General features: G+C 43.5%; 1 pseudogene; it reads left to right on the top strand.

The window, feature by feature from the left end:
• Window positions 1–379: 379 nt before the first annotated feature.
• Window positions 380–1,180, top strand: LOC143880572 (SKP1-interacting partner 15 pseudogene; annotated as a pseudogene).
• The last annotated feature ends 23,451 nt before the right edge of the window (window positions 1,181–24,631 follow it).

The raw sequence follows: 24,631 nt of genomic DNA, 5'->3' as shown, positions 1-24,631 counted from the left end.
CACGTGCATTTTTACTAGTATTAAATAATGAATAAAAGATTATTTTTTCCTAAAATTATTCGAACCGAAATTGCAGGAAACTGAAATTTTGACCGAAATTCTCAAAATTTTGGCTCAATAAAGTACCGTTTCGGGTTTTACGTGTTTCGGGGTCGGAAATTTAAAACTATGGATCAAAATTACACTTCATGTCATGTTCGTCCACTCATCATATAATTTCTCGGGCAAACATATGTGTATAGAGTTTGTTAAACTTAATACAATCAATTGAGTCCAAGCTACTTATACCACAACTCACTGAGTTTAACAACCTGCAACTAAACCAAGTAACGTTTCCACCTCCATACTCGCAGGAAAAACCCTAAACCCCACGATCGAAATGGGCTACCCGAACACGCCTCCTCGAAATCAGACTCGGATCCAAGACTCACTCCCTCAAATCTTCTCCCATTTCCCACTTCGTCAGATCTTCGCCTGCCAATCCGTCTGCAAGCTCTTCCACCAAACCCTAACCTCGCCTTCTTTTCTCTCTCTTCTCTAGTTCTCTCTCTCTCTCTCTCTCTCTCTCTCTCTCTCTCTCTCTCTCTCTCTCTCTCTCTCTCTCCCCACCACGCGTCCTCTCATTCCACCCTTCACGCTTGCAACCCCGATCTCAACAAGTGGTTCAGATTCTCCCTCGACTTCCTCCCTTTCCGCCCCACCTTCCCTGTCGCCTCTTCCCAAGGCTCCCTCTACCTCTAGGCCAGAGTCCCCAACTCGTCCAATTCAAATGAGTCACTCGTCCTCTGCAACCCTATCACTCGCTGCTTCCCCATCCTCCCCCCACTCCCACTCGGTCCTGCCTGGTCATTTTCGCGACACAGTACTGTCTTACCCAGACTCACCGGGGAGGTCCTTGTACTCACCGAACTCGCCACATACTGTTTTTCTGTTTCTGGCTCCTAGCTCAAATTCTCATCCGATCTCAATATGAAACCCCGGAGCCCGATTATTATGGGCGATTCCGTCTTCGCAATCTGTGTTGTGGGATATCATATCGTGCAAATACGCAGAATTTGGTAAGTCTCAGGGTTGGAATCAGTTGGAGAAGGAGGAGTGGGGGAGCATGTTTAGTATGTTGAAACGGCCGAGGGTGATTCGTGGAAGGGGGAATCAAATTCATCACTATGAGGTTGGATGACATTAACAATTTGTGCTCAACCGTCAATTTTTTCATTCGCTGACTGTAACCTATGCTGAAATTGCGGCCCATTTTCCTTTGCTAGGCCCCTAATTAATTTCTGATATAATGCTTGCTAACTTCCAAGGTCACCTTGCTTTGTAGCCCATGACAAAACATTAGCTGAATCTCCTTCGATGATGAAGGATCCTAATCTAACATCCACATACCATCTTAGCCCCCCAAATTAGCATTGTTGCTTCAGCCTCGTTAGCGTCACAAATCCCTCCCAGTCCCGAAAATGACACCAGCAATCTACCGCTGCGATCTTGAAGTATGCCACCTATATTTGCTTGTCCTGGGTTACCTTTAGAGCTTCCATCTAAAGTTAATTTCAACCATCTTGGTGTTGGTTGGTGTGAAACAACCAGTTACTCCAAAAGCTTAAGCTGTTGGAGAAAGGGGTTTTTAATCTTTTATACTTTAACACTCCCGCTCACGTGTGGCCCCTCTTTCTTGGGTTAGCCTACACGTGGCACATGTGGCCCCCCTTTTTGGGTTTGGCCATTGCATGTGGAATTTTGCTATCCGGGAGGTTTGAACCCAGGCATTTGCTTTGATTCCATGTGAAACAACCAGTAACTCCAAAAGCTTAAGCTGTTGGAGAAAGGCGTTTTTAATCTTTTATACTTTAACAGAGGGGGGGGGGGGGGAGTCCATCTAGGTGCAACTTTAGTCTTTCTCCCTCTCACTTGAAACTGCGGAACTGTTTGAGAACTAGAAAAGTCACCCTTATTAGTATGTTGCTCGAAACTCAAGTCAACACTCAAGCAAGCAAAGAAAAGCCCTTTAATATCTAAGCGAAACCAAACTCCACCGTCGAGATTTACTCGAATACACTGAGAATACAAGTCAAGGGATTTACTCCAAAGTTCCTACAAGCAAAGACACACATTTGGAGGAAAGACAAGGCCAGAGGACTTCCTCACTGTTGCCGCTGCACTCTTTCTGGCTCACAACTTGATTGGCTAAGGCCACTCGTTGGCGTTGTCGCGTTTCGCTCCTTTAGACTTTGCCCTTCCTTCCGCTCTTCTCGAGCCTTTCACTCATGATTGTTTTGTAACTTTAGTCTTTCTTCCTTGGCACTTTTTTACCTGCTTAAATTGAGAATACATTTCTGCACTATTTCCATAGTGATCCTATGGAGCTGATTTTTTGGGCACACCCTATTTATGTGAAGGCCAATCAAATGGATGCTTTGGATCCCCCAAACAATGTGGCCCTCACTGTTATTTAAGCTAGTTTGTAGATAACTTATCTACACCAGTGTGTAGAAACTCTTCTCTCATATATGGGATTTGCTAGCGTCCATCGCATAAGGCTTTTCGTTGATGGGCTGTTGCATGTGAGAGCAGCCACGCAGGCTCACTTTTCAACAGATTTTGTCTTCATTCTAGAGGTGGCTGCTCTCACATGCAACAGCCCATCTGCGAAATGTCTTTGCTATGGACGCTAGCAAATCCCCTCTTTTATAAAGAGTTCTTATGTGTTTCGACGCCCTTTGAGACCTCGAAAAATGGTTTGTGAATTAGGTGAATGTACAGAGAGAGAGAGAGAGAGAGAGAGAGAGAGAGGGATGTGAACCCTCGGTAAACAAAAGCCTACATAGCAGTTCCAATGCTACGCCTTGAACCACTCGGCCATATCTCTCTCTCTCTCTCTCTCTCTCTCTCTCTCTCTCTCTCTTACATAGAGAGAGAGAGATAAATTAGTTGATCAATTAAATTTATGAAAAGGAAAGAAATATTTGTACCAATGCTATACAGGCCTTCCCCAATGGTTTTCGTTATGTTTTTAAACACATTGAACAAGTTACATTGGGCCAATAAGAGAGAGTGTGTTGTGCAGATGTCTTATGTTTTGGCAGTGATACAGCACCCTGATAGACTAATGTGTGCGACTCTGTGGACCCCGATCCGAGGATGGTGAGGGAACGAGTCCCTACATCCTCTAGATCTCCACAACGTGAAGGAGAGCTCTACCAAGGAACTCTCGAAACTGCTATCACCCTCACAGCATAGCATGAGTGGCGATATAAAAAGAAAGAGATACATCTTGATCCGGAGCCAGGGCTCGAAACCAAGATATATCCAAAACAGATGCTCTGTTTGCAATGGATAACCAGAGATACAAAAGGTCCGTGCCTGATGACGAATGGAGATGGTCTGAAGAGCACCCCCAATTCGCCCGAGTCCTCGGATGGTCTAGTATTCATCCAAAGAAGCCTACGTATCCCCGCCTCCACGAGAATCAAGGCAACGTAGTTCTTCGCCCCTATTCTAAGCTAGGATGCCTAAGACACCTAGACCTCTATCTTAGACTCGATCTAAAAGACCAGACTAGTTATTAGAGCTTCTTGAACGATTATTTAAATTTCAGTGAATTGTGGATTTTAGGACACCCTATATGCCCTAACTAAATGCAGATTAGCCCTAAGCTAATGCAGGTGGTTCCTATAACCTATGTGTAACTAGGCTGTACGTCCTAAGGAAAACAATAGGATCACTAGCGTATCCAAGACCTAGTCATCAGTTGGCGATATGAATCGCCAACTGACCGGACGGAGGCGCTCCTAGCTAGGACAAACTCCTAACTCTAACACAAATACACAACAAGCACACAGCAAAAGACAAACTCCCAACTCTAAAACTCTCTATCTAAGACAAAGTCCTAATTCTAGAGGAAGATTTTTTCGAAAACAATGTTTTGGAAGATTTTTGGTTTTTTTTTAAATGGTTAAATGATTTATTTACAAAGTTGGGCTGGACTTGAGATAAGAATCTCAAGCTGCACTACGTACCTCTTGGAAGAGGATCAAGCCAACGTAGTTCAAAACGAACTCTCCTAATAAGCTATAAAACTCAACACTTAGATTTTTTTTAAAGGTTTTTTATGTTTTCAAATGTTTTTTGAAGTGCTTTTATATTTTTGACGATTAAAAGTGTGTTAACACCCTTCGGCTAAAGGGGATCCGATAGAAGAGCCTCCTTACCCACCATATCGCGGTAGAGTAATTTAGAGGGAAACGTGATCCCTAAAGCCTAAGGGGAAAGAAATCAAAATAGGGGGGACTAAAATTTCAAAGAAAAGAACAATCTCGAAGAGACAAAAACAAAACTAACGAGCCCTAATCAATCTCCAAATGAGACGATACCTGACCCGCGAGGGAAAACCCTAAACAAACGATAGATGAAACCCTAAGGGTAGACTTCTAAACAAAAGAGACAGACAAAAACCTTATAATAAGAACTATTAAACAATCAGTCACTTAAGAAGGGTCCTAACCAGTTAAACACTCTAAGAAGAGTGAATCCCTTAACCTGCGAAACTCTAAGCCAAGAAGGGAAGAGACTGGCTCAAGAAACTTTCCATCGTCGCCGCCTAAACCCGAGAGAAGTATTCCCAAAATCGATGGCGATCCAGAAACTCGAAAAGGATCCCGAGGAACGTGCGAAGAATAGTCCCGGAAAGAAAGGAAAACCCTTCAAACCCTGTGAAGACCCTAAGATGGAAAAAGTGATAAAAAGGGCAAGGGGTTGTGTAGACACCCCATTTTGACAAGGCCCTAAACCCGCATATTCGAATAAAATCCCGAGGTCAGACGGAAAATGAATGAAATTAATCCGAGCAAAAGAGAATGTGGGGCCCGCTTGTGTGGGACCCGTTTGTGTGGGACCCGCCTGTGTGGGACCCGCTTTTGTGGGGCCCGCTTTTGTGGGGCCCGTTTGTGTGGGACCTGCTGATGTGGGGCCCGCTGATGTGGGACCCGCTTGCGTGGGGCCCGCTTGTGTGGGGCCCGCTGTTGTGGGACCCGCTTATGTGGTCAAAGAGAGAATAAGGACGGTCATCATTTTCTTCGTTTTTAAAAATGGGCGTAATGAGTAGTTTTGGTTTTCGTATGGCATCCGATGCCATTTGAAAATTGTTTTCTATTTTTTTATTTATTTTTTTGCAAAATTTAAGGGAATTAGGGGGGACAAGAGGGGGACAAAAGACTCTCATTTTCTCCCCTCATGATGACTCGTCATCATGGGTCTTCTGATCTCTCTCTCTCGCAGAGAAAGAAAGAAAACAAAAAAAGAAAAAAAAAACGGGTGGGAAAACAGCAAGGGAAAAACCAGAGAGAAAAAAAAAAAAAAGGAAAAACCAGAGAAAAAGAAAAGGGGAAAAACCAGAGGGGAGAGGGAGAGAGAGGGAGATCTGCAGAGGGGAGAGAGAGAGAGAGAGAGAGAGGAGAGATCTGTAGAGAGAGAGAGGGAGAGAGAGAGAGAGAGAGTCTTCTCCTCCGGCAATCCAGCCGGAATCCGGCGAGGCCAAACCCATCTCCGACCGGCCATCCACCGATCACCACCACCTTCTCCGGCATCCTCCCAACCAACCACTGGAGCTCCACCGGCATCCACATCTCCTCCACCCCACCTCCAGCGGGCCCCACCTCCAGCGAATCCCACATCAGCGGGTCCTACATCAGAGGGTCCCACATCAGCGGGCCCCACACAAGCACGACTCTGTCAACACCTTCCTGGATCTCTTGTGGCGTAAGTTCATTTTTTTTTTAATTATTCATTCTTTGCACTACACGGGTCCCACAGTGGGTCCCACAACGGGTCCTACAGCGGGTCCCACATCAGTAGGTCCCACAGCGGGTCCCAGCGGGTCCCACAACAGTGGGTCCCACAACGGGTCCCACAACAGTGGGTCCCACATCCGTGGGTCCCACAGCGGGTCCCACATCAGCGGGTCCCATATCAGCGGGTCCCACAGCGGGTCCCACAGCGGGTCCCACAACGGGTCCCACAACAGCGGGTCCCACATCCGTGGGTCCCATATCAGCGGGTCCCACAGCGGGTCCCACAGCGGGTCCCACAACGGGTCCCGCAGCGGGTCCCACAACAGCGGGTCCCACATCAACGAGTCCTACTGTGAATAGTAGTTTTGAATAGTACTTATAAATAGTAATTATGAATAGTAGTTTTGAATAGTACTTATAAATAGTAATTATGAATAGTAGTTTTGAATAGTACCTATAAATAGTAATTATGAATAGTATTTTTGAATAGTAATCTTGTATAGTAATTATAAATAGTAATTATAACAGTCTTCAGCACAGGAGTCAGTCCTTCAGTCAGTCCAGGAGTTTTTCCTATCATCATAGGGGTTAGGATTCTGTCCATCCTCTCATCAAGTCGTGATCTTTACCCGCTCCTGCAAGGTATAGGATGCTGTCCAACCCTTGCCGAGTTATTTTCCTGTTCGTTCCCCCGCAAAGCATAGGATGCTATCCAACCTTTGCGGGATTCCAGAAGTCTCCCTACCCGTATGATGATAGGATTTTGTCCTCTTGTGTCGAAAAATTCAAAAACATCTGAAAAATCAAAAATCTCAAAAATCTCGAGTCATTAGAGTGTAGTTAGGAAAATCAGTCCGAACTACGGATGGCTTGATCCCTAGCTGAGGGGTACGTAGGCAGCTCAGGCGTGCTGCTGGCACCCTGAGTTCAGTCACCATTTTTTATACTTCTCACCATTTTCACTCTTTATTTTTACACATCTTTCCGCCCGAACTACGTTGGCTTGATCCCTTTCAACAGGGTACGTAGTGCAGCTTGGGATCCACATCCCAGGTCCAGCCAAACCTTTAAAAATAAACATTTCAAATATTCTCAAAATACAAAAAACTTCAAAACCTTTTCAAAAAGATCTTCCCCTAGAGTTAGGAGTCTGTCCTAGATATTTAGGGTGTTTTAGAGTTAGGAGTCGGTCCTGATTTGTATTGATATGGTGTGTCCTGTCGTGTGAGTGTCCCTAGAGTTAGGAGGCCGCGAGTCGATCGGTCAGACACTTAGTCGAACCGATGGCTAGACTAGGAAGCATATAGTCAGCCCATGGTTTTCTTTATGTTGCACAGCCTAGATACACATAGGATATAGGGCTCACCTGCATTAGCTTAAGGCTAATCAACTTGCATTAGTTAGGGCATATAGAGTCCTAAAAATTATAATCCACTTGAATTTAAGCAATCGCACAAAAAGCTTTAAACATCAGTCGAGTCTAGTGGATCGAGTCTAGGATAGCGGTCCTAGAGTTTTAGGCATCGTAGTTTAGAATAGGGCACCGAACTACGTTGGCTCTGATTCTTCCCGAGGCCGGGATACGTAGTGCAGCTAGGATGGATGGCCATCCTGGTCCGAGTCAAGTATTGCATTAGAGTCTAGGGTTTGTCGTGTCGGGTCGTGTGTCGAGTCGTGTTGTGTTGTGTGTTTTGCTGTGTTTTCTTATTTTTATGTACAGATCTTATACCTTTAGCTGTAACATGCATGTGCTTGTCCATCAGAACTTAGACACCAATTAGGCATGGCACTCATAACCTAGCTATTCTTAGGCGACATATCTTTCATTTCTTTTGTGTGTGCTTCTTATTCATCTCCGAGACATGCATGATTAGCTAGACGTTATCTCGGAGATATTCGTTCCCATTTCGCATGATTTTCGCCCAAAATTCTTCAAAATTAATAATAAATGGCATAAGAGACCAGGTGCTAGCACTTGGGCGAATTGGGGGCGCCTAATCCCTTCCCCATTCGTCATCAGGCACGAACCCTATTTTATATCTCTGGTTATCCGTTGCAACAGAGCACAGCATGGGATCCAGGGCCCACTTCCTTGGATGGCGACTCTTCTTTGTTTAAGGTACGCCTCGAATCTGGGCTAGTCCCCGAATCGAGAGGTATCTCACTTTACATCGCCGCTCATGCTGTGAGGGGCACTCTTTCGAGAGTTCCTTGGTGGGGCTCTCCTTCACGTGGATGATCTAGAGACTCGCGCGGGGGCCCGTCCCCTCACGCCCCTCCCGGATCTGGTTCCACAGGCTGGCGACTCTGCTGGGGAGTTCTTGAAACATTGCCTAACTCTGTAAAAATGCCATTTTTATTAATTTTGAAGAAATTTGGGTCAAAATCAAGCTAAATGGGAACTTTATCGTTAGAAATCCAGGGGCACCAAGTAGGTGCGTAATTAAAACAAGGGATTCACACACTGCACAGTAGGCATTGTCATATTTTTTATTTCTTGATTTTCATTGTTTTTTTTATTAGCTCCACGGGATAGATTCAATGCGTGCCCGACTGGGATGTTATTACACCCTGATGGTGCTGTTGAATCTATTTCCAAGCTATGCGCCAGCGCTGCAGCCGTAAACACTCGGTGCACTTGTGTTTACAGCAGCCGATGAGCAATGAAGCATACTATGTATAACACTCGGTGCACTTGAGTTATACATATTAAGTATGTTTCATACGCATAGTACCCGATAGATTGAGTTCGGAGCCCTACTTTGTTTTATATATTATGTATATACTTACTGACCTAGTGAAACCCAACTAGGAAGTACCCGTGTTTATATAAGTATATTGCATTCATATAAGGACGAACATGTGTGGCTTACACATGTTGGAGCCTAGGTTTAGGAGCCATGTCCTATCTATAGATTATTGTAGCCCACCTTATGTGGCTACAGACGCAGTCCTAGTACACTCACTTGTCTGTCATGAGTCGAGACTCTCTCGACTCCGCTAGATTAGACTAGGGTTGGTGCCCCTGGTTAGGATGTATATATATGTATATATTTATTATTAGATTAGGGCTTGCTTCTTAGTTAGGTTTCCTTCTAATCTAATCAATTTTTCCCCATCTATCCATTCTGTGGATTATCATAAGATTCTTGGCTCTTTTAGTCATGATCTGTTTTCCGTGAGCCTGATCATTTGATCGATCCTGATCAGATCACTCCGCATGTCGATTATGAGTCTATCTTGCCATCATCATTACCGGAGTGTGTGTTCTTGCTGAGAGCCCTGCTTTATCTTGACCATGACGGCATACTCTTCATGTTTAGTTGCTGAGTCTCTCCTACTATAGCCGTTATGCTGTCGAATTTTCTCCAAATACCTTGAGTGTGGTCATCATCCTTTTAGGCTTGTTGACAAACCATGTACTTGTCGTACTACATCTTCATGTACAACCGTTAAGCTGTCGGATTTTGATCCAGGGGAAGGATGTGTTGGCGCTACCTTTTGTCTCAACTTGCACATTACATTGCTATGGGATTAATTCTCATTGAGCCTAGTGTTTATGATGTCCATGACAGGAGTCTTAGTCACTCGTCTACCATCAACCCCAAAAAGCTTTCATCTCTAAACTCGCTTGGTCTAGCCCGCTATACCTTTTTCCTCTCACATTGCCCAGATGGCTGAGTATGCTGAAAGTCTCGTCTTGAGAGAAATGAGAGAGATGGTGATGACATCCATGACCTGATAGACGGGGATCCCCTCAGTCTTCTCGAACTCAAATGCTTCTGAGAACCCTGCACATAACCGTGTTGCACTTCTTTCACCCACCATGGGAACCATTCAACTCATTCAACCCTTCACAGATCTTACCACCTCTACCTATACCACCTCTGGGCTGGAAAATGATTAGGAAGGGAAAAGAAAAATGTCAGAGCTTGAACTCCTTGAAAATATCATACCAGAGAAAGCCTTGCCATTGTCAGGTGCTAAAGAACAATTTGAGCTGGGTCAACAGAAACTTGAGAGGCCCTCCCTTCTGAGATTCTAACTCCAGGATTGCTCTCTCAAATCATTATCATCATTAATGAAGGCACGTTGTCCTTGAACCTTCAGCGCCAATCCGTTGCCTCCGATAAAGTGTCTCATCTTTGAAATTTGTTTTGAAGTGTGTATACCAACCCTCCTGTCAAAGTTGGTACATGTCAACATCAATTCTAGGTATGTTGTGTTTATTGGTCTCTCTCATTGTGAGCCAATGTCCAATCTTTTGTTGAATTTGATGGAGAGCCTATCGTGGCGCGTCAAAAATCATTGTATGTACTTCAAACATTCAATGCAATGAACATTTGATTCCAGTGTCGTCAATATTCTTGCAAATGTTCACTCTTGGATCTAATGTTAATAAACAAATTAAGACACCCTCCTCGGACGAGGATGCCGATGAAATTCTCCTCGAGATTTGAAAGATGATCAAACGAGAGGAAGAGTGTTGAGCAAAGCCACTTGAAGATGAAATCGATACCATGGATAGGGGTATCGAAATCCGAAACTCGGGAAATAAGGATTGGAAAAATCTCCCGGAGAGCGCAAAGAATCGATAAACCTATTTAGAGGGTTCAAGGAAGTGTTGCTTGGTCCTATGAGGATAAATCAGAAGCGTGCCTTGGCACTGTTCAACGTGAGTCACCCTCAGCTTCAGACATCAGGTCGAAAGAGCAAAAATTTCGAATGAAGAATACCAGACATCAAATGCAATGAATGAAAAATTGAGAGAAGACTTTCGGACAACAAAGTCATGAGCATAGAGCATGAACCCCAAAAAGAATACTTGGGCTATACATTGCGATGGAATTTCAAGTTAAAGCATTCCAGGCGTAGGGGCATTCCCCACATCCAAGCAAAAAAATAAAAATCAGAATGAACAAAGAAAAATAAGATAAAATCCAGAGAAGAAAGGAGAAGGGAGCATGCCCCACGTCAACTCCTCAAGAACGTCAGAATTGCAGGAAGCAGAGCTGATAAATAGATTGAAAGATTTCAAAATCTTCAGCATTCAGAGAGGATCCAGCATTCAGAGAGGACCCAAAGTCGTAGAATCCCGAATATCAGTGCAAGATCCCAAAGAAAAAGTGGGAATTCAATCAGTCTAGCTTGCACAGTGCAGATGAAGTCTTGCCAGGAAATGCCGCCAGACTCCTCAAAAAAAAAAAAGAGAACAAGAGAAAAAGTTCAAAGCCATTGAACCTTGGCCATTCAAGAAGCTTGTATGCCAAAACATCAGAAGGCCATCCTTGGACGCCTGAGCCTTAAATGCCAGAATCCCAAGTTTTTTTTAAAAAAAAAAAAAAAAATCCTTTTGCAAACACCTTCGAGCCTCAACAAAATCAAACATTCTTTTCAAACACCCGCAAACCAGGGGCATTTCGACCCGAACTACGCGGACCTGATCCCCAACTCTTCGGGGGTACGTAGGCAACCTGATCAACTCAGGTTCGGTCAAATCCTTGGGGATAAAAGCTAAATCGTCCCCTTTTTCAAACTTTTGAAGCTAAAAAGATAAACCATTCATTGTAAACCCAAAACGAACTACGCGGATCTGATCCTCCATTTTTGGGGTACGTAGGTAGTCTGGCAAGACCAGATTCGGTCCAAATCGTTTGAACTTTTGATATCTACCCCTTTTGAACCCGAGCCTACCTATAAAGTTCTTCTGGTGAAACGAGCAAAGGTTCAAGGCAATTGAAAGCAAAAACAGAAAGAAATGAAAGAAAAAAAAAACGATGGAGTCTGAAGACCCGCTAGGCTGAAAACCCGGGAGGGCGGTCTAGGCAAAATTTAGGGTCATTCACCCGCTAAGTTGACAACTGAAAAGTCAGCTTAGGCAAAAGTTAGGGTAGCAGGCCCGCTGGATTGAAAACCCGAAAGGGCGAACCAGGCCAAAGTTAGGGCAAGCGGTCCGTCAGATTGAAAACCTGAAAAGGCAATCTGGTCAATGGCAACGACTTCCAACAAAAAGTGAATCACTGAGGTGGAGAAACAGTCTTCAACCAGGGTAAAATCTCGAAGTCCAAGTTGTGCCAGCAAGCTTACTTTAACATTCTTCTAAACTGGGGGCATTGAAACCGAGCAATCCGAAAGGGATAATAATCATGACATAAACACCGAAAAAGGAGAGTAGTGCCTCTTGACACGGTCTTCGAAATACTCTAAGAGTGACTAAGCCATACCCTTAAAAAATGACACATCAGATCCAAGAGCGAAGTCGAAAGCGAGTCGAGTCCTTCGAGCAATAAGAGTCTTCTTTGATTGAGTCCTTGGAAATCTGTTCCTCCTTCATATTTGTGTTCCCTCTCCTTGCAAAGTCCAAACTGTCGGGTGCTGGAAGAATGGGAGCGTGTCCTCCAAAATGCAAAGAAAATTCAGAGTAAATCCTGGTTTAGGTATCAGAAGGGGCAAGAGATATCTTGTTCAAACCTACCCGAGACCTTAAGCCTCCAAAAGTGAGCCATGCGAAAGAAGAGATTTTCAGACTCAGCCATCATGGTTATTGTCCTATTCTCTCCATACAAAAAAAAAAAAAAAAAACTTTGCATCCTCAAGCCTTCATGAAACGAAACATCTTTTCTTCAACCATCATTGTCTTGCCTTCTTAAAACTCCTGTCATGGAAACACAATATACTAGGGGCATCTTTTATGACTTGCGTCATAAAAGATGTCAAGCGCACAAAGGCAATCAGTAACAATGTCTCAAGCAAGTAAGGATAAGAGGGGTACAAGCACATCTCAAGCCTAACCTCTAAACTCCTCAGTTGAGTCCTCTCTTCAGAAGAGTCAATTCTCTAAGAAAATCAGTTTCCCAAGCGGAGTCTAGAATTTGCTCGCGCAGCCTTCAATCCCCGGCAAAATCAGAAAAAATGGTCAATATCCAAATCCCTGCAAGTTATCTGAGTCCAATTCTCAGCAAGGAACTCATACTCCCAATTTCCTCGGCAAGAGGCAATCAGTCTAAAAAAAAAAAAAAAAAAAAAATCATCATTCGAAATCAATCAATTCTCAGCAATATCACTGTCCTTCCAAGGCTCTTCGTGGTTTGTCAGGCAGGCACATCATGGACCCTTGCTCCCTGAATGGCTCTTCGTGATCTGTCCTTTAGGATATATCATGGACCCGCTCTCCATGCTCATTTCATTCATCTCCATTACTTGTTATTCTTGTTGGGCTCTTCGTGGCTTATTGTCATGGACCCCAAATTTCATTCTAGGCTCTTCGTGGCTTATTGCCATGGACCTTAGATTCATTGCGTGGCTCTTCACGGTTTGTTGCCGTGGACCCTCGATTACTTCTTGGCTCTTCATGGTCTACCATTCAGGTATACTACGGACCCATGCTCCCCGATTGGCTCTTCGTGATATGTCCTTCCAGAAATATCATGGACCCACTATTCATAGTCATTCCATTCATATCTTTTACATGTCATTTGTTTCTGCATGTTGGGCTCTTCATGGCTTATTGTCATGGACCCCAAATTCAATGTTTGGCTCTTCACGGAGTATTGCCGTGGACCCTTGATTCCTTTCTGCTGGGCTCTTCATGGTTTCTTGCCATGGACCTTAGATTCATTGCGTGGCTCTTCACGGTTTGTTGCCGTGGACCCTCGATTACTTCTTGGCTCTTCATGGTCTACCATTCAGGTATACTACGGACCCATGCTCCCCGATTGGCTCTTCGTGATATGTCCTTCCAGAAATATCATGGACCCACTATTCATAGTCATTCCATTCATATCTTTTACATGTCATTTGTTTCTGCATGTTGGGCTCTTCATGGCTTATTGTCATGGACCCCAAATTCAATGTTTGGCTCTTCACGGAGTATTGCCGTGGACCCTTGATTCCTTTCTGCTGGGCTCTTCATGGTTTCTTGCCATGGACCTTAGATTCATTGCGTGGCTCTTCACGGTTTGTTGCCGTGGACCCTCGATTACTTCTTGGCTCTTCATGGTCTACCATTCAGGTATACTATGGACCCATGCTCCCCGATTGGCTCTTCGTGATATGTCCTTCCAGAAATATCATGGACCCACTATTCATAGTCTTTCCATTCATATCTTTTACATATCATTTGTTTCTGCATGTTGGGCTCTTCATGGCTTATTGTCATGGACCCCAAATTCAATGTTTGGCTCTTCACGGAGTATTGCCGTGGACCCTTAATTCCTTTCTGCTGGGCTCTTCATGGTTTCTTGCCATGGACCCTAGATTCATTGCGTGGCTCTTCACGGCTGGTCACTGTGGACCCTCGATTACTTCTTGGCTCTTCATAGCTTATGGCTATGAACCCTTGATTCTCAGTTTTTCTAATCCATTAATCACTCAATATCTTTCTTGCAAGGTTCTTCGTGGCTTATTACCACGGACCCCGGATTATGGCTTGGCTCTTCGCGGTTTGTTGCCGTGGACCCTCGATTTCTAGTTTCCTAAAAATAAAAAAATATAAATAAATTTCGTTCCGCGAGGCTCTTCGTGGCTTACTACCATGGACCCTCGATTCCCGTTTGCTTGGCTCTTCACGGTTCACCACCGTGGACCCTCGTTTTCTGCAAGGCTCTTCATGGCTTATTACCATGGACCCCTGATCAAAATTTTCATTCAACTGTTGTTCTTCCTTGTCTAATTTGGTGAAAAGCTGGACAACAACTCTCTCTAGTTATTTTGTTGTCAAGTCATGGTCCGTCGTTCCACAGTGTGCCGTCACCCAAGTGCGGAGTCAGGAATACCTGTGTGACCGATGTGTTACTCGAGTGTGACCGATGTGTTACTCGAGTTATTTCTCTGGTGGGAGGCTATCTCACCAATATGTTTTGAATGCTGAGTTATGTGTCCAGCATTTCACCAAATTAATATTAAGTCATGTTGAATGTGAAATTTTAAAACGAAAGTCTCTCTGAGAGCATCTTTGAGAGCATCAAGCCAATAATCAAAATCCTTTTCATTCAAAACCCCTGAGGCATCCCTTCCCTCCAATTCGAGTGAGACCCCTGAGACATCTATTCCCTCCACGAGTTCAATCTTTGTAAAATAAATTTTGGGCCAGTCAAAATGTGTTGTCTGTTCAGCTTTGACATTCGCGCGACAAGCACACTCTGCCAAAGAGGGGCATCTGTAGACACCCCATTTTGACAAGGCCCTAAACCCGCATATTCGAATAAAATCCCGAGGTCAGACGGAAAATGAATGAAATTAATCCGAGCAAAAGAGAATGTGGGGCCCGCTTGTGTGGGACCCGTTTGTGTGGGACCCGCCTGTGTGGGACCCGCTTTTGTGGGGCCCGCTTTTGTGGGGCCCGTTTGTGTGGGACCTGCTGATGTGGGGCCCGCTGATGTGGGACCCGCTTGTGTGGGGCCCGCTTGTGTGGGGCCCGCTGTTGTGGGACCCGCTTATGTGGTCAAAGAGAGAATAAGGACGGTCATCATTTTCTTCGTTTTTAAAAATGGGCGTAATGAGTAGTTTTGGTTTTCGTATGGCATCCGATGCCATTTGAAAATTGTTTTCTATTTTTTTATTTATTTTTTTGCAAAATTTAAGGGAATTAGGGGGGACAAGAGGGGGACAAAAGACTCTCATTTTCTCCCCTCATGATGACTCGTCATCATGGGTCTTCTGATCTCTCTCTCTCGCAGAGAAAGAAAGAAAACAAAAAAAGAAAAAAAAACGGGTGGGAAAACAGCAAGGGAAAAACCAGAGAGAAAAAAAAAAAAAAGGAAAAACCAGAGAAAAAGAAAAGGGGAAAAACCAGAGGGGAGAGGGAGAGAGAGGGAGATCTGCAGAGGGGAGAGAGAGAGAGAGAGAGTCTTCTCCTCCGGCAATCCAGCCGGAATCCGGCGAGGCCAAACCCATCTCCGACCGGCCATCCACCGATCACCACCACCTTCTCCGGCATCCTCCCAACCAACCACTGGAGCTCCACCGGCATCCACATCTCCTCCACCCCACCTCCAGCGGGCCCCACCTCCAGCGAATCCCACATCAGCGGGTCCTACATCAGAGGGTCCCACATCAGCGGGCCCCACACAAGCACGACTCTGTCAACACCTTCCTGGATCTCTTGTGGCGTAAGTTCATTTTTTTTTTAATTATTCATTCTTTGCACTACACGGGTCCCACAGTGGGTCCCACAACGGGTCCTACAGCGGGTCCCACATCAGTAGGTCCCACAGCGGGTCCCAGCGGGTCCCACAACAGTGGGTCCCACAACGGGTCCCACAACAGTGGGTCCCACATCCGTGGGTCCCACAGCGGGTCCCACATCAGCGGGTCCCATATCAGCGGGTCCCACAGCGGGTCCCACAGCGGGTCCCACAACGGGTCCCACAACAGCGGGTCCCACATCCGTGGGTCCCATATCAGCGGGTCCCACAGCGGGTCCCACAGCGGGTCCCACAACGGGTCCCGCAGCGGGTCCCACAACAGCGGGTCCCACAACAGCGGGTCCCACATCAACGAGTCCTACTGTGAATAGTAGTTTTGAATAGTACTTATAAATAGTAATTATGAATAGTAGTTTTGAATAGTACTTATAAATAGTAATTATGAATAGTAGTTTTGAATAGTACCTATAAATAGTAATTATGAATAGTATTTTTGAATAGTAATCTTGTATAGTAATTATAAATAGTAATTATAACAGTCTTCAGCACAGGAGTCAGTCCTTCAGTCAGTCCAGGAGTTTTTCCTATCATCATAGGGGTTAGGATTCTGTCCATCCTCTCATCAAGTCGTGATCTTTACCCGCTCCTGCAAGGTATAGGATGCTGTCCAACCCTTGCCGAGTTATTTTCCTGTTCGTTCCCCCGCAAAGCATAGGATGCTATCCAACCTTTGCGGGATTCCAGAAGTCTCCCTACCCGTATGATGATAGGATTTTGTCCTCTTGTGTCGAAAAATTCAAAAACATCTGAAAAATCAAAAATCTCAAAAATCTCGAGTCATTAGAGTGTAGTTAGGAAAATCAGTCCGAACTACGGATGGCTTGATCCCTAGCTGAGGGGTACGTAGGCAGCTCAGGCGTGCTGCTGGCACCCTGAGTTCAGTCACCATTTTTTATACTTCTCACCATTTTCACTCTTTATTTTTACACATCTTTCCGCCCGAACTACGTTGGCTTGATCCCTTTCAACAGGGTACGTAGTGCAGCTTGGGATCCACATCCCAGGTCCAGCCAAACCTTTAAAAATAAACATTTCAAATATTCTCAAAATACAAAAAACTTCAAAACCTTTTCAAAAAGATCTTCCCCTAGAGTTAGGAGTCTGTCCTAGATATTTAGGGTGTTTTAGAGTTAGGAGTCGGTCCTGATTTGTATTGATATGGTGTGTCCTGTCGTGTGAGTGTCCCTAGAGTTAGGAGGCCGCGAGTCGATCGGTCAGACACTTAGTCGAACCGATGGCTAGACTAGGAAGCATATAGTCAGCCCATGGTTTTCTTTATGTTGCACAGCCTAGATACACATAGGATATAGGGCTCACCTGCATTAGCTTAAGGCTAATCAACTTGCATTAGTTAGGGCATATAGAGTCCTAAAAATTATAATCCACTTGAATTTAAGCAATCGCACAAAAAGCTTTAAACATCAGTCGAGTCTAGTGGATCGAGTCTAGGATAGCGGTCCTAGAGTTTTAGGCATCGTAGTTTAGAATAGGGCACCGAACTACGTTGGCTCTGATTCTTCCCGAGGCCGGGATACGTAGTGCAGCTAGGATGGATGGCCATCCTGGTCCGAGTCAAGTATTGCATTAGAGTCTAGGGTTTGTCGTGTCGGGTCGTGTGTCGAGTCGTGTTGTGTTGTGTGTTTTGCTGTGTTTTCTTATTTTTATGTACAGATCTTATACCTTTAGCTGTAACATGCATGTGCTTGTCCATCAGAACTTAGACACCAATTAGGCATGGCACTCATAACCTAGCTATTCTTAGGCGACATATCTTTCATTTCTTTTGTGTGTGCTTCTTATTCATCTCCGAGACATGCATGATTAGCTAGACGTTATCTCGGAGATATTCGTTCCCATTTCGCATGATTTTCGCCCAAAATTCTTCAAAATTAATAATAAATGGCATAAGAGACCAGGTGCTAGCACTTGGGCGAATTGGGGGCGCCTAATCCCTTCCCCATTCGTCATCAGGCACGAACCCTATTTTATATCTCTGGTTATCCGTTGCAACAGAGCACAGCATGGGATCCAGGGCCCACTTCCTTGGATGGCGACTCTTCTTTGTTTAAGGTACGCCTCGAATCTGGGCTAGTCCCCGAATCGAGAGGTATCTCACTTTACATCGCCGCTCATGCTGTGAGGGGCACTCTTTCGAGAGTTCCTTGGTGGGGCTCTCCTTCACGTGGATGATCTAGAGACTCGCGCGGGGGCCCGTCCCCTCACGCCCCTCCCGGATCTGGTTCCACAGGTTGGCTCAAGAAATATTCCGTCATCGCCAAGGCCAGACAGAAAACCTCTGAAATTGATGGACAATATAGGAACCCTGAGATCTAAGGAAAAATCTTAAAATTGAGAGGAACCTCGAAAGGGAAGGAAAGAGAAAGCTAAAGGGGGGGGTCCAAGTAACCTCATCATAGCCCGCTGAAATGAGGGCCCAAAACACATTCAGTTAGGAATACAGGTGAATGTCTCAAGGAAATGACATCCTCACAGCAATGAGAAAAATTAGATTCCTCACACTCTTCATGCTAGTAGCATATTATTATCCATTTAACAAGATTTTTGCAACCTAATTACAAGGGATATATATAGATAAGTCATGCACCTATACCCTCGACATGGGATAATGAAGAACCATCTAATTTGCCTCGCTTAGCATACCTCATTTTCCAATCAATAGGTGAAGACAGCCAATTAATTCAATAGATAAACAACCATCTATCATATGATAGAATACCAACCTGAAATCAAATGAATCGTCTGTTTATACCCTCGACATGGGGCAACGAAACGAGATCAAATAATGCATACAATCAAACCCTCGACACAGGGTCTCCTGTGAAATCAAATGGTACTCGTACCCAAGACATGGAGTAGAGTAACCATCTGATTCCCTACATCAAATAAGCATCCATAACTCCACCATCCATTTTCAACAGAAATTAAACCCCAGGTTAGATTCAAGAACCAAGTTAAAACCAAATCCCTGGGTCAAACACCATCCATGTACAGATTCACAGACCAACACTATTCTAAATGATATATGCCATCCAATATTCACAGATATAACAGGAATGAGAAATTACCTGGAATCTTGATGAAAACACATGAAAATTATATGATTTCTGAAAGTTGCTTTGATTTGCTACTTCCTCTTCTTCTCCAATGCTCTCTGAAAATTGGCAGGCAAGAATCAATGGATTTTGCCGTGAGTTGCCAGATCCAATGGTGGTGCCGGAAAAAATGGAGCCGTGGATTTCAGATCTGAGATGGGATTGATAAAAATAAAGGTGAAGGGGATAATGATGGCTGTGGATTAAAAGGAACAGATCAATGGTGATGGTGGCTTAGGGAAAATGGGGTTTCAGTGGAGGTAAAAATGGAGAAGAAGGAAGGTAGAAATGGGGCCGGATCTTGTGGAGAATGGCCGGAGGATGGTCGATCTGGATTTTCGAAGTGGGTTTGGGATGGAGATGGCGGCTGCGATGGTGGCAAGAGGGTGGAAGTAGATCAGATCTGAGTGGAGATGGCCGTGGTGGTCGGCAATGGAAGAGGGTTTCACCGATCTACACGAAAATGATGGTGACCATGGAGGATAGAAGAGATTGAAGTAGGGATGACCATGGTGATAGAAAATGGGTTTGCAGAGATGGGGAATAGAGATTAGAGTTTCAGAGGTTGTGGATAGAGGTGGAAGAAATGGTGGTAGAGGTGGGGTAAATGAAGATCAGCCGGATTCCGGTCAAGAGCCCACCGGAGAAGATGGGTAGAGGAATCGGATTCTCCTCTCTCTCTCTCTCTCTCTCTCTCTCTCTCTCTCTCTCTCTCTCTCTCTCTCTCTCTCTGTGTGTGTTTCTCTCCCTCTCTGTTTTTCTCTCTTCTTCTTTTTTCTTCATTTTTTTCGATGGATGGAAATGGGTTGCAGAGGGGGATGAGGTTGGCCGGCGGGAATGGGTTGGTGGAGAAGAAGAGAGGGTTTGGGTGGTGGAAGAAGGGATGAGATGGAGGTGTTGCGGCTGAGATGGAGCCGGAGGTGAGACGATGAAAATGGGTTTCAAGGTGGATGGGGTTGCCGGATTTAACGGGGTTGGCCGGCGGGAATGGGTTGGTTGAGAAGAAGAGAGGGTTTGGGTGGTGGAAGAAGGCCGGAGCTCCGGCGAGAGGGCCGGAGGATGAAGCTTTTTCTCCCTCTGCTGCAGCTCCAAAGATGGGGCTCCCCTTTTTTTCTCTCCTGCGGCTACCCTCCTCCCTTTTCCAGAAAATGGGGCTCCCCTCTCTTAAACCCTAACTCGTTTTCTCTTTTAAAGAGGAAATGATAAATTTGCACCCCTACTCCTTGCCCTGGACAGCCCTTCAAAGCATTTTTGACTATTCGTGTACACTCCCAAGAGGGGTCCAGGTAAGGAGAAGAGGCAATTATATCATTTCCTTCTTAGCACAAGGGATTGATATTGCACCTTCCTTGTCTAAATTACCACCCCTTTCATTTACAAATGATATTATTACCTAACCTTAATTTTGATAGCCTAACACCTTCAACTTGTCGCTTTCTCCATTTTTGCTCATTTTCATGTAATTTTGTAGGGGTTCTTTTGAAGTGTTAGTACAATTTCGGGTTTTCTCTGCATTTTGGACCCACTTCTTTGGGAATTTCGGGATTGGGATTTTATTCGATTTCAAGAGTTTATCCAGCTTTGAGGAAAAAAAAAAAGGTCCGGTCAAAATGGGGTGTCTACAGACGACTCATATGAGAGTAGAGCTCCCCATTGTCCATTTATGAAAACTTAAAACTTAGTTTTTATTATATTTTACTGCCCGTAAAAAGGAGTGGCTTCACTTTATATGTACTATCGATGTGCCGTAGCTTCTGTTCTGCCAGCTGGTTTTCGATGATTTGAAATGCATTATGATATCTCTTTGTTCCTTGTGTGCATGTGTTCTTTCACCTTTAGTACTGCTTCCGAAATACTGTCTATGAAAATGGCTTTGAAAGTTTAATCTTCATTAGAATTGCTGCAATCTTTTCAGTCGTCATTGATCAAAATTAAGTCACAAGACTGTCTTCTTTAGAAAGACCAGTCATATCTATATTGCTATATATTCAAACTGGAAGTGTCTTTACCCTCTTTAGCTGGATCTCTGATGAAAGAAAGTTCTCAAATCATAGAAAACCAGATCCCCAATATGTGGTTCAAACAAGTTGTGCTTAACAATCATTTTTTTTCCCCCATTTTTACAGGATGAATTAACAATATTCGACCTGGAGGCATGCTCGTGGAGGCTTGATCGAGCTTGTTCTCGGTGATTATGGAAAGACTTGAGCTTGTCTTCATACATATCTTTCACCATAGTATGATCTCTTTAGCTAATATTTAATTTAGAAGTGCTTATTATGAAGTTTGACGGGCACATATTTTGATGCTAGTTAAGACATGCAATCATACCATTTTTTCAGACACTGTGATCGGCTATGATCATGAGAAGCTTGAATGTATATATTATTTAGATTCATAGATAAAGACAAAAAAGTAAGGGTGTCCCGGAAAAAAACATGGGGGCATTATGCTTGGCAGTTGAAACCTTAAGGTGAATGAACCCTTTCTGGCCTATGCAATTCTACATAGGGAACACTTCTAGAACAACCCACCAAAATTTTCTTAATTACCATTAGTATCCTCTTGTGCCTTGAATAACTTTTAATTTTTCGTTACCCAATTTACCCTTCATTAAGTTAATTTTTCGTTACCCAATTGTTATTTTTATATCTCTCTCTCTCATGCAATTTAGACGGGGCCTGATAAATTAATGGTTTAAATCATTTGACTATTTGGACCCAACCATATTGGCATGGTACTCAACTCAACTCAACTCAACTCAACTAAGCCTTTGTCCCAAACTAGTTGGGTCAGCGTGATGTTAGATTTATTTTGAAATAGTTATTTTATAAAGGGATAATTACATTTACACCCCCTCTAGTTTATGACACATCCACTTCAACCCTGTAGATTAAAAAGTGACAAAGACATCCCCTCTAGTTTCGTTTTGTTTAAGGTTTGCCCCCTCAGCTGAAGGTTCGTCCATAGATTGAAGGGTTAGGATGATCCAATGGAGCTGATTTTTTGGGCACACCCTATCTATGTCAGGACCCGTCAAATGAACGCTTTGGATCATCCAAATAATGTGGGCCCATACCCGAATCCAAAGCGTTTGGTAGTGTTTGGATTCGGGTATGGGCCCACATTATTTGGATGATCCAAAGCGTTCATTTGATGGGCCCTGACATAGATAGGGTGTGCCCAAAAAATCAGCTCCATCGGATCATCCTAACCCTTCAATCTATGGACGAACCTTCAGCTGAGGGGGCAAACTTTAAACAAAACGAAACTAGAGGGGATGTCTTTGTCACTTTTTAAACTACAGGGGTTGAAGTGGATGTGTCAGAAACTAGAGGGGGTGTAAATGTAATTATCCCTTTTATAAATGATGAAATCATAATCCACTAGACATCAACTTAAAATAGAAATTTCATATAGTTTATTCATCTAAACGGGTGCTTTACAAGTTGCCTTGCAAGAGGAGAGTCGAATGAGGTATGGTGGGATGGAGATGGATTCAACTGTCTGTGTGTGTGTGTGTGTGTGAGAGAGAGAGAGAGAGAGAGAGAGAGAGACTGTTTTTAACAATTAATGTTGCCTTTATTGATGGAGGGAGAGAGAGAGAGAGAGAGAGAGAGAGACTGTTTTAAACAACTAATGTTGATGGAGCTTGGGAGGGATTTGTCTACTCCGTCCTTATTGTCTCTTCTAACCAAAAGTAAACATTATCTATAACTAAGGGTAATTGAAGGGTGAAATGTATAGAGAAAAAATTAAAAGCTATTTAAGGTATAAGACCCTACTATTAGTTATTAAGAAAATTTTGGGGGATTTTTGTAGATACGTTTTGAAGTAGGGGGTTTCTAGTAGTTTTCTCTTGTACATATGCAATTACTTCAGTTAAGATTTTGGCCTCTTGCTAAGTGACAATTGATAAGACCTTAAATAGCTTCATGTTGTATGTTTATCAACATTTATGAAATATCAGTAGCATAATTATTTAGTAACTATCCTTTAAACAGACTAATAGTCTCTTAGGATACTCTATAAAAAAAATATTTGCGTTTAACTGATGTGAATAATGACTAAAATTTCAATATGGCCCACATATTTGGAAATTTGTTAGCCATCGATGTAGAGCCAAAATCTTCTCCAGAAAATGTTGGTAACCCTGGGATCTGGGGAGGAGAGGGTTTTATATCGTGACATCCAATTTAAGTCTCCACTATTAGAGAATAATTTTGGGGTATGGCCTATCTAAATGGGTCCCAATTTTTAAATGGTTTAGATCACATAACCAAGAAGTAATTAATAAAATCAAGGTTTCGCCATTTTTGTTTTAATTAATCCTAAAAAGTAGGAGGGGTTTGCTTAGTCCATTTAATAAAATTAAAATTTAGAGGTTTTTGTTTTAATTTCCTCTAAAAAGTAGGAGTGGTCTAAATGAAACTTAGAGATTTTTTTTTGTTTTAATCTCGTTTCACTTTATAGAAGTATAAATGCACGTTTCTTACACAACATGATTGTGTATGAATCGAGAATATATTAAGTCTAGTTTAGCTCTTTCTCACACCAATGTATTGGTACAAATATTTGGTGGGAATTCAGAAGAAAGTAGTTGTATTGATCGAGGTTTGAAGGGAAGTGACACTCTGGGGATGAAGGAACTCGAATGGAAGGTTGTTTACCTGTGGAAGAACCCTGATTTTGGGTTTCTTTTCTTGGGCTGCGGGGACGCCACAGCCCCCATAGTCCCAAAGCAACCAAACTAGTTATTTTGGCAACCAAACTAGTTATTTTGTGTACGTGGAACCCCATGGTCCCCGAAGTTCCCCAAGAATTGCCCAGTTTTGATCATCCAAATAACGAATTTTGCTTTTGTGCAACCAAGCACTAGTCAATGTGGGGTTAGTTATAGGCAAGGTTTTAAATTTCGACCGAAATTTTGTTTTCCTGAAATTTCGGTTAGGGATTTTGCCTAAAAATCTGGAATTTAGTTGTTCTTTAATATCTTCCCAAAATTGGGCAGTATAAAATAATACTTTTTTTATTTCGTGAAATTTCGGCAAAAATTTCGATTTCGGTGAGTACCGAAACACATTCCGGAACCGAAATCTAAAACCTTGGTTATAGGCCCTATTCACATTTTAACACCTTTCCTAGTATATATATAAAGAGGAATGATTTGTGAGCAGTTGCTAGATAAGCTTATCTGAGCCGAGCTCACAAACATTACGGGATGGGGCACTTTATTTGGATGATCCAAAGTATTCATTTGAGGACCTTCAACAACTGTTGAAAACAACAACTAATCTTGTAGAGTAGGAGCAAAATGAGGAATCCGCCTTTTGAGGGTGTAAAAATAAGGGGCAACTTTGAGACTAACTTATTTTTTTAACTACGCATCCCGATTGCTTTCAATGAGCAACCATGGTTTGTAGTTGAAGCCCCCATGATCCAATCCTCTTTAGTTTTTATCCATCGAACCTTGTTTAGGGTTCACCAACAAAAGATAAATTGGTGATTAATGTATGGGATATCT

This window comes from Tasmannia lanceolata, unplaced genomic scaffold (assembly GCF_043159265.1).
Source record: "Tasmannia lanceolata isolate RefF3 unplaced genomic scaffold, GAP_Taslan_0.1 ptg000007l, whole genome shotgun sequence".
Taxonomy (NCBI): domain Eukaryota; kingdom Viridiplantae; phylum Streptophyta; class Magnoliopsida; order Canellales; family Winteraceae; genus Tasmannia; species Tasmannia lanceolata.
Note: the sequence above shows the minus strand (reverse complement) of the source record. Positions and strands in the feature narration are given on the sequence as shown.